Raw genomic sequence first — 14,620 nt, forward strand, 5'->3', positions numbered from 1 at the left:
TGTGCTGTAATACCATTGTGCTATTATTGTGTGGAAGTGGGGCCTTGAACAATAAAGGAAATGTTCACATTATTGTGCCACAGATGTGTTGAAAATTAGTTAGAAAAGGAACATGACTCATGAAAGGCTCCTTGATCTAGCACAAAAAAGGGAAATAATGAAGCTGTTCACGATGAAAGAACTAAAATACTATGGCACAATATTCTGGACTCAAAACTATTTGTTTTGATTGTTACTCTCTGGAAGATTTCTAGCAATGGATGGAGTATCTGGTTGAGAAGAAGCTGGCTACATAATGCATTGAAATAGGAAATTATTACCCCAACGACTAACAAAATCAATCTCGAGAGAATTAGAAAATATGGAACGTATTGGTAACCATTCTTTAGAGCAGTGAAGACATAAAAAGATATACATATATAGCTTGATGGTGATTGATGTTTACTTTATTTGCTCATGCAATGTGAGCTTTGTTGGCAAGGTTTGTTTCCCAGCTTTGCTACTGTTGAGAACATGGTGGTGAGCTGCCTACTTGAACCATTGTATTTATGTTGGCACACCCACAGTACTGTTTGAAAAATATTTCTATAATATATAGATATACTCAATACTTAAATTATGTTTTACAACCATATGAAAATATCAGGCAGGAAAAGACCAGCTCCTGATGAAGGGCTTTTGCCTGAAACGTTGATTTTCCTGCTCCTCGGATACTGCCTGACCTGCTGTGCTTTTCCAGCACCACTCTATTCTAGATTCTGAATACCAGCATCTGCAATCCTCATTTTCACCCAGCTGTTTATCAAGCCTGCCCCACCACTGATGGAGTTTTATGCCAAGACACTCACCTCACCACGAGGGCATCTGAACTATTTGTGTCATCTACCTCTGTCTTTCAACATTCCTCCATATTTATGGCCACCATTTTCCTGCACTTTTCCGAATGAGCATGACAACAAAATGGCTACCAAGATATGACATGCCTTGTTGGAAACTGATCACTTGCTTAATTCTCATAGTCCTCCCCAAGTCTTTTAGTTAGGAATTCTCAGAATCATCTTACTTTAAAATCAAAAGACACACAAAGTCAAGACCAACCAAAGTACTTAAGAATACATCAGTAATAATATTCATTTGTCATTTAAATGTAGCACAATGAGAAGCATAATAGTAAAATTAGTTATACAAAAGTAGGAATTGTACAGTTTACAAGTTCAGAAGTCTATAAGTCCATATATCACTTCTGCATTTTGACAACTCACCCAGATCTTATTGTGGTGTAACATTATGGAAGTGTGAATTTTGCTCTTGATTCTTCTTGGTCTGCAGAAGTGTGGTCAATGTGTTGTCCTGGTGTTCCATCACACTATTGTCATCCAGATGTGTTCTTCTGTGTTGGTTGTACACAACTGCCACATTATACACTTCCCTTCACTGGGTTCTGTTCATCTGGATATTTTCTAATCAACCTGTTCAGAGATGGATTTACACCATTGGAGCAGACAGGACTTCAACCTGGCTGAGAGGTAGGGACATTACCACTATGTGACTAGAGCCCTCTCTGTTCCTCTTCAGCATTGATCCATTAGGCATGGCAATTTCATAATAGCTGGGGTCACTGGGCACTATGGAAACCTCTGTGGTTACCATGTTACCTATGTATGGTTAAGGTACTTGCACATCTGCATACTGATCATGTACTATCCCTTGTTTATTGAGAAAAGTTTCTTACATCTGAGAGAATTTGTACAGGTAGTGGCTTGGCAAGATTGTTCTCACTTGCCTTCTGAATGTGATCTCTGTTGGTAATGGGTTAGCCCATATCCAAAGCTGTAGCTCAGGTATGTAACAGGGTGACGCAAAAACATTGTTTCATTGTCCCACTCTGTGGAATGAGTGAGTTAATGGTATGAATTATTAACTCAGAAAGAATGGTTGATCCATGGTAATATTGTGAGGACATCACAGGGTTCATGTCACATTTAGCGCACATTTCCCGAAAAGGGTTGTCCAATTCCTGCAATGTACTCTCAGAAAGGATTCTACAGATACATTGAACAGACAATCAGTGACTAAGATGAAAATATTTCCATTTATGGTGAATAGTTGAATAGATGAGTGGCAATTTTGGCCTAAAGAACTGATGGAAATTTCTTGCAGGTGTAGAGATTGTCTACTTCAATGTAGCTGTGGCCTATGACATGTGACAGTTCTGCTCACTAGTGTTTTAATGTCACTGCTATCCTGGCCTGTAGACCATATCACCCAGTTCATCCTATTCCCACATGTCTGATATGGTTGCAACAATATGTCCTGGTGAAGAGATTCAGTCACAAGTGCTTGTTTTCCTTTGAAGATAACTCTTCTTGAGATACTGACCTAGTCTTTGCAAAACCAAAGCATCTCAGAGCGTCCACCCTTAATCCTGTAAAGCCACAGTGCCTTCAGTTGTGGGCCAGAAGTCATTGTAGTCTCGATGGTACAACTGAAAGTGGTTTGTAGCAGATCATTTCCAATGGTTTGGGATTGGTTTCCACAGTGAATTACTTCTGAAGAGATACATGTGGAATCCTGTGATACAAAGTATTAGAATGGGTCTTCATAGTCTATGTTGGAAAAATTGCATTATGTCTACATATACTTGTGGATCTAAATGCAATTGGTTTACCAGCTTGCGTGAAGGACAGTTCTCGCCTTTTATACAAAGTATTGACTTCCAGGATTAGCTTCTTCCTTGGGTCATGGTACTGCAAGGTACAGTTTTCTGCTGACAGTGCCTGTTTGAGACGCATGTTGATGATCCTCCTTGTGGACATCTTCCTTTAGCAGCTCTCTTGATGATATTGCTTTGTCAGAAAAGCTTAGAATGTCTGGTTTAGATCAGAGTGGTGCTGGAAAAGCACAGCAGGTCAGGCAGCATCCGAGGAGCAGGAAAATCGACGTTTCGGGCAAAAGCCCTTCATCAGGAATAGAGGCAGGAAGCCTCCAGAATGGAGAGATAAATGGGGGGTGGGGCCAAGAAGTTGAAGAATCTAAGACATCACTGATAACTGAAACACAAAAAATGATGAAGAAACTCAGCGGATCTGGCAGCATCTGTCAAGAGAAAAGCAGAGTTAAAGTTTTGAGTCCAGCATGATGTTTCTTCTTCAGGACTTAGCATTTTCAGTGTCAGTTTAAGATTTGCAGCATCTGTAGCATTGTGCTTTAGTAACACTGATAATTTATTTCTTATGTTGGGTAGGCAATTGTTGTACATTTTCAACTTTATCTAGGATGGGACAGATACTCCTCGAGCCAAAAAGTTGATCTGACCTGGCACTTCTCTGATTCTTTTCTTGGGCCTGTCTTGCTGAAAGTTCTGGCATTATCTATGTTTATGCAGGTCTCTGGTGTATCCTTGACACCAGATTTCTTGCATAGGTGGGCATCTTTTTGTATTCCCAACCTTATGTAAAGCTTGGAAAGCAGGACAGCTTTCTAGTTGGTGCACTAGACCACGTAACTTGCTTTCTCTGAATTGGCTACAGTGTCAATACTATTTACTGCACCTAATGTTTGCAGATGCTTTTTGTCCTGCTATAAATGCTTTGTATTTTCTATTATTTGCTAGCAGTGAGTTAATGCTGTGACCTTTCCTTTTTCTTTCCCCCGAAGAGGATTTTTCTGAGGTTTTGAAAGGTGTTGAGGCAATCATGAACTCGAATATCCACTCTGACAGTTCAGCCTCAGAAAAGTCACTGTGGTTGTCTTTATTGTAGCTTCTATTGACAAATTGATAAATTGATTCTGATGGTTTTTGCCTCAAGGACATCAGTTCCAAGTGATGAATTCTAAAGTGGACTTTCAAATGCAGTTCATCTTCTAGCAGTTGCAATAACTTTGGGAGATTTTTCTCATCTTCCTCATAGGATGAGAATCTGCTGAGAGTGTTTCACAGCTTTGCCTAAGCTTTCCTGCTACTGTTGGAGCTGTAGCAGAGTTGCATCATTTCTTTCAGGCACTGGAATTTGGACAGTAGATCAGTGGCTTTCCGACTCATGCCTGGAGGACTTGGTATCCATCCTTTTGTGCTTTCGGCACTATACTTAGTTATCCTTTTCTATTTTTTGGCTTGAAACCTGCCTGAGGGCTTTTTTTTTGGCTCTGCACTGTTCCTGTATTTGCGCTGCCTTTTTTATTTAATGATTTGAATTTAGACACACTTTCTCTTTGTTCAGCACAGTGCTGACATCTAACGTCTGCTCTAGTTTGGAAATGGCCTTTAGCTAGGGCAGGATTGATTCAGCTGGCTGCCCGCATAAAGCTGGCAAAATCAGAGATACTCAAAGTTGGCAAACTTAAATATTATTTTCTTTTGTTTTCTGTACTGTGGGAACTTCTTCATTATTTTTACATTTTGTTTGTGGCTGCTCCTGCTGACCTTCAAGCTTTTAAGGCTGGTTTATTAGCTACACGCCATAAAATAGTATTCTTGTGTAATCTAAATGTAACAGAAATGAAGTATGTGGAGTTTTTTTTTTCACTTTACAATCTCTGTTGGAATTATTTTCCACTAAAACCTGTATACACAGTACAAAGTAATCTTCAGACAGCCTGTGCCACTTCCACTGAAGAGAGGTTGTGCCTGTAGTATTGTGACAGTTGGTTTATTTGCATGTTGAACTCTTAAAGGGACATTACTCTAATGGGTTCATCATAACAACAAAAACAACAACAACCTTTCTTCCAAAATCCTATACATCTTAGTGATTTAAATAGTCATATGTTAGAAATTCACTATTTTCTTTGGTTTTATAAAGAAAGGAAACACATGCAAATTTAGTTCCAATTTGTATGATCCTTAGGATGGTTAATTGTCATGTGACTATTTCATAGAATAAAATCCCTACAGTGTGGAAGCAGGCCATTTAGCCCATCCAGGGCACACCATCCCTCTGCAGAGCATCCCACCCGGATGCCTACCCTATCCCTGTAACTCTGCATTTTCCCATGACCAGTCCACCTAACCTGCACATCTTTAGGGTGGTACAAATAACAAAATTTCTTTTGATAAGATTTATATTTAAGTACTTTCACTACATCTCCCCACAAGTATGTAAAGAATAAAGCTGACAGAAGTCAAACATTAAAAGGATTAAATCTACATTGTTATTTAACCACACAAAACAACTTCCTTTTGCAACTCCTATTGTATTCACATCAGTCACTCAGACATGATAAAAGTGTCACTTACACATTAATTTTGAAATATCAACGCTGAAAGCCTTTATTATTTTTGACAGTTTGGATATAAATGCTCCGAGTGGCTTAACTAAATGAAATAAAAGGTTATTTTATAATATTATCCTTTGTGAGAACTGCTGTAAATGGAAAAAAAAAGCTCCAGTAATTGAACACAAATGGCATTTTTGAGATTTGTTCAATTCTACATTTTTGAAACAATACTAATGTGAAAATGTCATTGTGGATCTGCCTGCAATACTACAGATAAGGGATGTACAGCCCAATTACTTTAATAATGTGATATACTAGTGAACACTATTCATCTGTCATGGTTTAAGAATTATCTCTCTCTTTGTCATTCAACCCTTCAGCCTTTTCTGACATTCACTCCACTTAGCCACCTTTGCTCCTTTCTCCTTGGTACTGTTGCAAATAACAATCCATTAATCTCCGTCTTGAATCACAGCATCCACAGCCTTTGGGTGCAATGTGTTCTAAATTGTCATACCATTATATGAGAAAGGAGGTTCCTAGTTTTGCTCCTAAATAGCCTAGCTATAATATTCATAGATCATGTTCTGGATTTCCCCTCCCAAGAAAATTCCTGGTGAACCTCTTAATCAACAACTGCTGCACGATTCACGATTTATGAAAGTGGGGGCATTGTGTGACATGGCCCACAAGGTGACCTGTAATCATTGCAAACTCTGGAATCTGTTTTCTCCTTCTTCTAGATATCTATGGGGCATGTATTGCAAAGCAAGCATTAATCACTTGTTTACAGAAGCATGGCCTATAGACTGACTGACTGACTCACACTGATATCCACTATGAGATCCCAGACAGAGCTGGAAGCGAAAATGCTCAGGTTTATAGTAATCATGACCATAATCGGCAGAGTTGTATGAGCTGTACCACTCAGATCAGTTCTTATTTCAGGACATGACACCACTCTGTCAACATCTGCAAATAAAATCAAATACCCCATTTGTACTGTCACTATGAGAATTTCTGTCCTAATAACTTCTGCTGGGAAAGTCACAGTTCTTCTGAGCATGCCAACAGCTCTGCCTCCAGTTCCAACTGTCCTCATATAGTTATTAATTCATTTAAAAAGAGCAGCACAAGCAAAGTCTGGCGCTCATCCTTTATTGCCATTTAGAAGGTAAGGACAGCCTTTCTGAATTACTGCAGTCGATGTTGACTCCCCATACTGGGAGGAATTGGGTTCTGGATTCTTAATACAGCAACGGTGAAGGAATGGCAATATCGCTCCAATCATGAAGGAAAATGCACAGGTAGTGGTGTTGTCATGCATCTGTTGCCTTTGGTCTTCCAGTAGGTAAAGATCATACGTGCAAAAGATGCAGATAAGGAATCTCAGCATCTTGCTGCAGTTGATATACACATAGTTGCTCGTGTATGTCAGTGGTGGAGGGAGGGAATCTTGAAGTGGTGGACATGGTACCAGTCAAAAAGGACTCCCTTGTCCTGGATATAGGCAAATCTCTTGAGATCAAAGTTTGTGAGAAGATTTGTAGCTCGGGTGCTCATTGTTGTGGTTCTGTTCGCCGAGCTGGGAATTTGTGTTGCAGACGTTTTGTCCCCTGTCTAGGTGACATCCTCAATGCTTGGGAGTCTCCTGTCAAGCGCTTCTGTGATCTTTCCTCTGGCATTTGTAGTGGTTTAAATCTGCCAATTCCCGTTGTCAGTTCCAGCTGGCCGTTGCAGTGGTCGGTATATTGGGTCCAGGTCCATGTGCTTATTGATTGAATCTGTGGATGAGTGCCATGCTTCTAGGAATTCCCTGACTGTTCTCTGTTTGGCTTGTCCTATAATAGTAGTGTTGTCCCAGTCGAATTCATGTTGCTTGTCATCTGCGTGTGTGGCTACTAAGGATAGCTGGTCGTGTCGTTTCGTGGCTAGTTGGTGTTCATGGATGCGGATCGTTAGCTGTCTTCCTGTTTGTCCTATGCAGTGTTTTGTGCATTCCTTGCATGGGATTTTTTACACTACATTGGTTTTGCTCATGCTGGGTATCGGGTCCTTCGTTCTGGTGAGTTGTTGTCTGAGAGTGGCTGTTGGTTTGTGTGCTGTTATGAGTCCTAGTGATCATCAACGCCACTCTCACAAGAATCCGATTCATTAGAGAGGAAGAAAAGGACAACCAACTCCCATTCCTAGACGTGATGGTACAGAGAACACCTAACGGAGGATTCAACACAAAGGTATACAGGAAAGCACACACACAGACCAAGTCCTAAACTACGAAAGCAAACACCCCAACACACACAAAAGAAGTTGCATCAAGACACTATTCAAAAGGGCCACAACACACTGCAGTACACCAGAACTGCAAAAAGAGGAAGAAGAACACCTATATAATCTCTTCGCCAAAAACGGATACCCGCGCAATTTCATCAACAGATGCCAAAAGAAAAGACAACGGAACGAGGACATGCCGCACCCCAAAGGACTAGCCACACTACCATACATCAAGAGCATTTCCGAACTGACAGCCAGACTACTGCGACCACTAGGACTCATAACAGCTCACAAACCAACAGCCACTCTCAGGCAACTCACCAGAATGAAGGACCTGATACCCAGCATGAGCAAAACCAATGTAGTGTACAAAATCCCATGCAAGGACTGCACAAAACACTACATAGGACAAACAGGAAGACAGCTAACGATCCGCATCCATGAACGACACGAAATGACACGAAACGAGACAACCAGTTATCCTTAGTAGCCACACATGCAGATGACAAACAACATGAATTTGACTGGGACAACACTATTATTATAGGACAAGCCAAACAGAGAACAGCCAGGGAATTCCTAGAGGCATGGCACTCATCCACAGATTCAATCAATAAGCACATCGACCTGGACCCAATATACCGACCACTGCAGCAGCCAGCTGGAACTGACAACCGGAAGCGGCAGATTCAAACCACTACAAATGCTGGAGAAAAGATCACAGAAGCGCTTGACAGGAGACTCCCAAGCACTGAGGATGTCACCTAGACAGGGGACGAAACGTCTGCAACACAAATTCCCAGCTCGGCGTACAGAACCACAACAAATCTCTTGAGAGTTTACTCAGGCAAATGGGGAGCATCACACTCCTAATATGCCTTTTAAAGAGTGAACAGACTTTGGGGAGTTAAGAGATTGTCACATGGCAAAGAATTTCCATCCTCTGACCCACTCTTCTCACCACAGTGCTCACATAGCCCAGCTAGTGAAACGTCTGGCCAACGATCAGACTCCGGATGTTGATCATGGAGAATTTGGCAATGATAATGCTTTTGAATATCAAAGATTGTTTCTTGGATATAGCCGTTGTCTGACATTTGAATAGTACAAATGTAATGCAAATGCCCTTTCTCTCTCTATTCATTTTCCTGCTGCCCTCTTTATCCTTCTCTGGAGTAGAATTCCAAGTCGGAATATAACAAGAAACAATTGTAAAGCCAGAGACTCTTTACAGCTCACAGCTTGCCACAGAAACTGTTAAGTATTTTCATAATTTTGAGGGGTTAAAGAATATACAAGCACAGTGGTAGGAAAATATCTCTTCAAGATTCATGTAGCTGTACTCAAGAGCAGTGGAGGATCTCTTTACACCAACTGCTTTTTCATAGCACAAGGGAAACAATTTCGCAATGGTCCTATTATTGGTTTCGGAATGGTAGCTGACCATCACCAATGAGTTCATAGTCACAGTCAATTGAAAACCAATTACTCAGCCATTGAGGTCCACAAACATAAACCAATTCAAAATGTAGTAACTATATTAACTATACTAATACTATAGACAATAGATACTGCAGACGCACAAAACAAGCTATGTCATCATGATGTCAGATTACATAGAACTGAGACCACAATCAGTCATAGTCATAATGAATGACAGAACAGGGGCGAATGGTTTACTCCTGTTTTTTTAAAGTTGTCACTGAGACCTGATGGAGAAGCCTCTTGCTGATCTCAGCTTTTATGTATAAGATTATTAAGTCAAGAAATGTTAATGCTTTATACCTCCTCATGTCTTGAGCTCTTAAAAATTCCTAATGATATTCCTACACTAATAACTAAACATTTTCTAATAAACAATGGCTAACATGAAATTCAAATACCTCAGCTACCTTCCACACAATACCACATGTTCTGAATTAGCCAGTGCTCTGAAATAATTTTGCAGGAAGTGTCCTTGGTTGCACAAAATTAATATTTGTGTTAGAAAGGCAGTACAGGAAGGAAGCAAAAGGAGGTGGAGGTGTGCTGATAGTAAGGAATTGGTTCAGTACATTCGTAAGGGAGGAAATTGACTAAGGGAAATTATGAAGGCATGAGACACTGGCACAAATTGGATGAGGTGGATGGAAACATTAAAAGGCATGTCCACATCCTGACTGCTGTCACCCTGGGCGGGTACCGGGGCGGGCTGTCCTAGAGGTGGTCGAAAGGTGTGTCAGGGCGGACCGAGAACTGGAAGGGGCATGGGGTGGACCGAGAACCGGAAGGTGGGTAGGGGCGGGCTGCCTTAGAGTGGTCGGAAGGTGGGAGGGGCGGGGGCTTGTTGGGTCTGTATTGTCTGCACTTTTGTATGTAACGGTATTGTCTAATGTACAAATGTCATTGTCACTGTCTTGTCATATGTCGAACTGGGATTTGAGGTTTGTCCTCCTCTCCCTGTAAATTGGTTGAACGGTAGGGTTCAGGGCCTAGCTTTGCTGCTCCTCTCCCTTGTAAAATTGCTGTCTTTTGTGTACAGCTGTCAATGTTTTTTTGTAAACTGTTTTGTAATTTGTTTAATAAAATAAAAAAAAAATAAAAGGCATGTCCACACAGACAATATAAATAAACTACCTAATGTTCTATAAAGAACTATTATTTGACTTAGAGTCATAGAGTCAAAGAGATGTACAGCATGGAAACAGACCCCTCGGTCCAACTTGTCCATGTCAAGGGCGGCACGGTGGCACAGTGGCACAGTGGTTAGCACTGCTGCTTCACAGCGCCAGAGACCCGGGTTCAATTCCCGCCTCAGGCGACTGACTGTGTGGAGTTTGCACGTTCTCCCCGTGTCTGCGTGGGTTTCCTCCGGGTGCTCCGGTTTCCTCCCACAGTCAGGTGAATTGGTCATGCTAAATTGTCCGTAGTGTTAGGTATGGGATAAATGTAGGGATATGGGTGGGTTGCGCTTCGGCGGGTCGGTGTGGACTTGTTGGGCCGAAGGGCCTGTTTCCACACTGTAATCTAATCTAATCTAATCTAAACCAGATATCCCAACCCAATCTAATCCCACCTGCCAGCACCTGGCCCATATCTCTCCAAACCCTTCCTGTTCAGATAACCATCCAGATGCCTTTTAAATGTTGCAATTGTACTAGCCTCCACCACTTCCTCTGGCAGCTCATTCCATACACCTACCACCCTCTGCGTGAAAACGTTGTCCCTTATGTCTCTCTTATAACTTTCTGCTCTCACCCTAAACCTATGCTCTCTAGTTCTGGACTCTTCCACCCCAGGGAAGAGACCTTGTCTATTTATCCTATCTATGCCCCTCATGATTTTTTAAACCTCTATAAGGTCACCCCTCAGCCTCTGATGCTCCAGAGAAAACAGCCCCAGCCTATTCAACCTCTCCTCATAGCTCAAAAACCTCCAATGCTGGCAACATCCTTGGAAATCTTCTCTGAAACCTTTCAAGTTTCACAACATCTTTCCAATAGGAAGGAGACCAGAATTGCATGCAATATTCCAACAGTGGCCTAACCAATGTCCTGTACAGCCACAACATGACCTCCTAACTCCTGTACTCAATACTCTGACCAATAAAGAAAAGCATACCTCACGCCTTCTTCACCATCCTATCTACCTGCGACTCTACTTTCAAGAAACTATGAGCCTGTACTCCAAGGTCCCTTTGTTCACCAACACGCCTCGAACATTCCCATTAAGTGTATAAATCCTGCCCTGATTTGCGTTCCCAAAATGCAGCACCTCACATTTATCTAAATTAAACTTTATCTGCCACTTCTCAGCCCTTTGGCCCATCTGATCAAGATCTCATTGTAATCTGAGGTAACCATCTTCATTGTCCACTACACCTCCAATTTTGGTGTCATCTGCAAACTTACTAACTGTACCTCTTATGCTCACATCCAAATAATTTATATAAATGATGAAAAGTAGTGGACCAGCACCAATCCTTGTGGCACTCCACTGGTCACAGGCATAGAGTCTGAAAAAATACTTCACCACCACCCTCGGTCTTCTACCTTTGAGCCAGTTCTGTATCCAAATGGCTAGTTCATCCTGTATTCCATGAGCTCTAACCTTGCTAATCAGTCTCCCATGGGAAACTGCAGAGCTTGTCGAATGCGTTACTGAAGCCCATATAGATCACATCTACCACTGTACCCTCATCAATCGCAGCAGCTATGCATTCTTTTATGGTGTATAGACTCAGTCAACTGTGGCTGGCAAAAGAAATTGTAAAAAGCAAAAGGAAAATATACAGTAAATGGCAGGGCATTTAAGAATGCTGACATGCAGAGTGATCTTGGGGTGGAAGTCCACAGCTCCCTAAAAATGACAACTAAGTGGATAAGGTAGTAAGGAAGGTGTACAGCACGCTTGCCATCATTGGTTGGGTCATTGAGCATAAAGGTTGGTAATCCATGTTGTAGCTGTATAAAACTTTAGCTAGGCCTCATTTGGAATAGTGTGTGCAGTTCTGGTTGCCACACTACAAGAAGGATATGGAGGCTTTGGAAAGGGTGTTAAATAGGTTTACCAAGATTTTGCCTAGATTGGAGTTTATTAGTTATAAGCAGGATAAACATGGATTGTTTTGCTCATGTATTGGAGGCTGAGGGCTGACCTGATGAAAGTGTGTATACGTATGAGCAACTTGGATAGGGTGGATAGTTGAAGTCTTTTTCCCTGTGTAGAAATTTCAAATACTAGGGGCATAGGTTTAAATGAACAGGGGTATAGTTTAAAGGAGATGTGCAAGGAAAGGTGTTTTACACAGAGGATGGTAGGTGCCTGGAATGCATTGCCAGCGCAGGTGGTAGAAACAGATATGAAAGCAACAGTTAAGAGGCATTTAGACAAACACATGAAGAGGTAGGGAATAGAGGTCTGGCACAGACATATTAATCTGAAGGGCTTATTCCTTTGCTCTACTGTTCTATGTTCTATCTAAATCACAGCAATCTTAAGGTTTGGAAAGATGGATTCGTAATACTGACAGCTTCCCTTACAATAGATGCTTTCCAAACCTATGGATTCCAACCTATTATTACATAGGATACACAGGAAATGTAGCAGAGAAATAATCAGTTTGCTCAATCAGTCCTTACTCATGTCTATGCCCCCACCTTTGCTCATCTAAGCCTACCATCATAAACCATCTATAGTTTGTTCAGATTAAATAAATTATTTCTGGATCCATTCCTGCTTCTAGAATACACTAAAAGTACAATATTTATGAAATGGTTTGTGAATTGTGAATAATGGCCAAAGTAAAACCTACCTTTTAAAACAATTGTTGCTTGCAGCAAGAATTTGTTGAATCAATATTGATCTACCCATGTACAGATGAAGTGTGGGTTTTCGCTTAATTTCTGTTTTACTGTCTCCTAGCAACAGGGAATGACTCAAAACTCTCAGGATGCCAGAATATAAATAATGCTGTTCCAAGATGAAAGTCTGAAAGAAATGATATTTGCTAATTTTTTTTTAACCTGCATAAAGTTTTGTAAATTAAGCAACTGAAAAATGTAAGTCCCCTAGTGCCTTCATAGTAGGGAATAATTACATATTTTTCCTTTTATTTTTAAGATAGTCAGACCCAATGAAATCTTGCTGTGATTTCAATGGCAAGAACTGACCGCAAATCCAGAAAAGATCTTGAGTGGTATTTAGCTATAACCATAAAACTATTGGAAGGCAATGAGGAAATTAGTTTTTATATTGCATTTGTATTAGACGCATCCTCCAGATTCTATTAGGTTTCTGTTCTATGGATGAAAATTAGCTGTGCGCTAATTTGGCTTAATTTCATTTTCCTGTCAGATATATATCTTCTGGACTACCCACAATATTACAGAGTTTTCAAACTCTGGGCAAAACTGCGTCAGCTCTCCTCTCTGCAGTGGAACATGCAAAGAGAAGACGGTAGCATAAAGCTTTTCATATCAAATGTGACCCATAATTAGAAAAGGATTAAGAATTTGAATTAGGACTGAACAGCAGAGCTTGTTGACCGTTCATCAAATTTCTGTCAATGTGGTTGTTTTGGACAAGAGTAAGTCAGTTTGACCAGCTAGGAGCTGGCAAAACTATTGCCAGGCATCAGGCAGTGAAGGCATAAGCCAGGCACATAAATTAAACTGTTGGCTGTAGGAGGTTTGTCTATGTGAGAGGCTGGAGACGAAGTAGCTGAGAACATATGGATAGCCATCTCAAAATTTATAATACTATGAGAATACCACATTTGAGCAAATACAAAAAAATGCTCAAAGTAAACCAACAACTTTCTCTCTCTGTTAAAAAAAACACAGGGTATATTTGTGTGAAGGAGGCTAATTTTAACTCATCTGCTTTCAATGTTCCAGCACGCCAATTACATTATCTTGGCTTTACAGTATCCAGCTACTTCTTAAATGACTCGGATGTTCTGGAGCTGGCCATTGTTTTGCCAGCATTTGTTCATCGCCTGAAAAGTAGCAAAGAGCAGTGTTCAATTGGTGCGTATTTATGTGAAACTTTTCTTTGATTCCAAAAATAAGCTGAACCAATCAAGCATTTAGGTTTACAAACAGAAGCTCAGAAAATTCTAAGAACACTAGGAAGGTCAGGTAGCAACCGCAGAGAGACAAGATAAGGTACTTTGGGTATGGATCTCTCATCATATCATTAAACAGAAGTCCAAGGAGGGCAGGTTCTGTCTGACTTGTGAAATCAAAAGGGTTTGATGAGCTTAATCATCTTGTCTTATTTCATATATTCTATTCAAAATTATTCATTTCTAGTCTGACTGAATCATTTAGAGATAGCAAACATCAAGAAAGAAAGCTCTATTTTCAAATTAAACACTTTTTAATCGATAATATGCACACATATTAAAATGTGATTTGTAATAATATATTTCAAGCTTCAAGATGAACCAGATGGACTGTAATTGTTTTTTCCATCCCTGTACATTCTTTGAAAAATGCTTTGTATTTTTAAGGCCTATCTATTAATTGCAACTACATAACAACAGATAGATATCTATTTTTGTTCTGACATATGCAGGCCTGGATTTTCAAAATTCAAATAACCTGTCTATGACAGAATCCTTCAAAACCCATCAAGCATTTTGTAA

General features: G+C 40.5%; 1 long non-coding RNA gene across 1 annotated transcript in view; it reads right to left on the reverse strand.

The window, feature by feature from the left end:
• Window positions 1-12,867, reverse strand: part of LOC122561925 — an 82,451-nt gene extending 69,584 nt beyond the window's left edge. The window contains exon 1 of the long non-coding RNA XR_006315152.1: window positions 12,785-12,867. This is a non-coding gene — a long non-coding RNA (uncharacterized LOC122561925). The remainder of the gene's footprint in view (window positions 1-12,784) is intronic.
• Between the last annotated feature and the right edge of the window lie 1,753 nt (window positions 12,868-14,620).

The sequence above is a fragment of the Chiloscyllium plagiosum genome, chromosome 24, assembly GCF_004010195.1.
Source record: "Chiloscyllium plagiosum isolate BGI_BamShark_2017 chromosome 24, ASM401019v2, whole genome shotgun sequence".
Lineage (NCBI taxonomy): Eukaryota > Metazoa > Chordata > Chondrichthyes > Orectolobiformes > Hemiscylliidae > Chiloscyllium > Chiloscyllium plagiosum.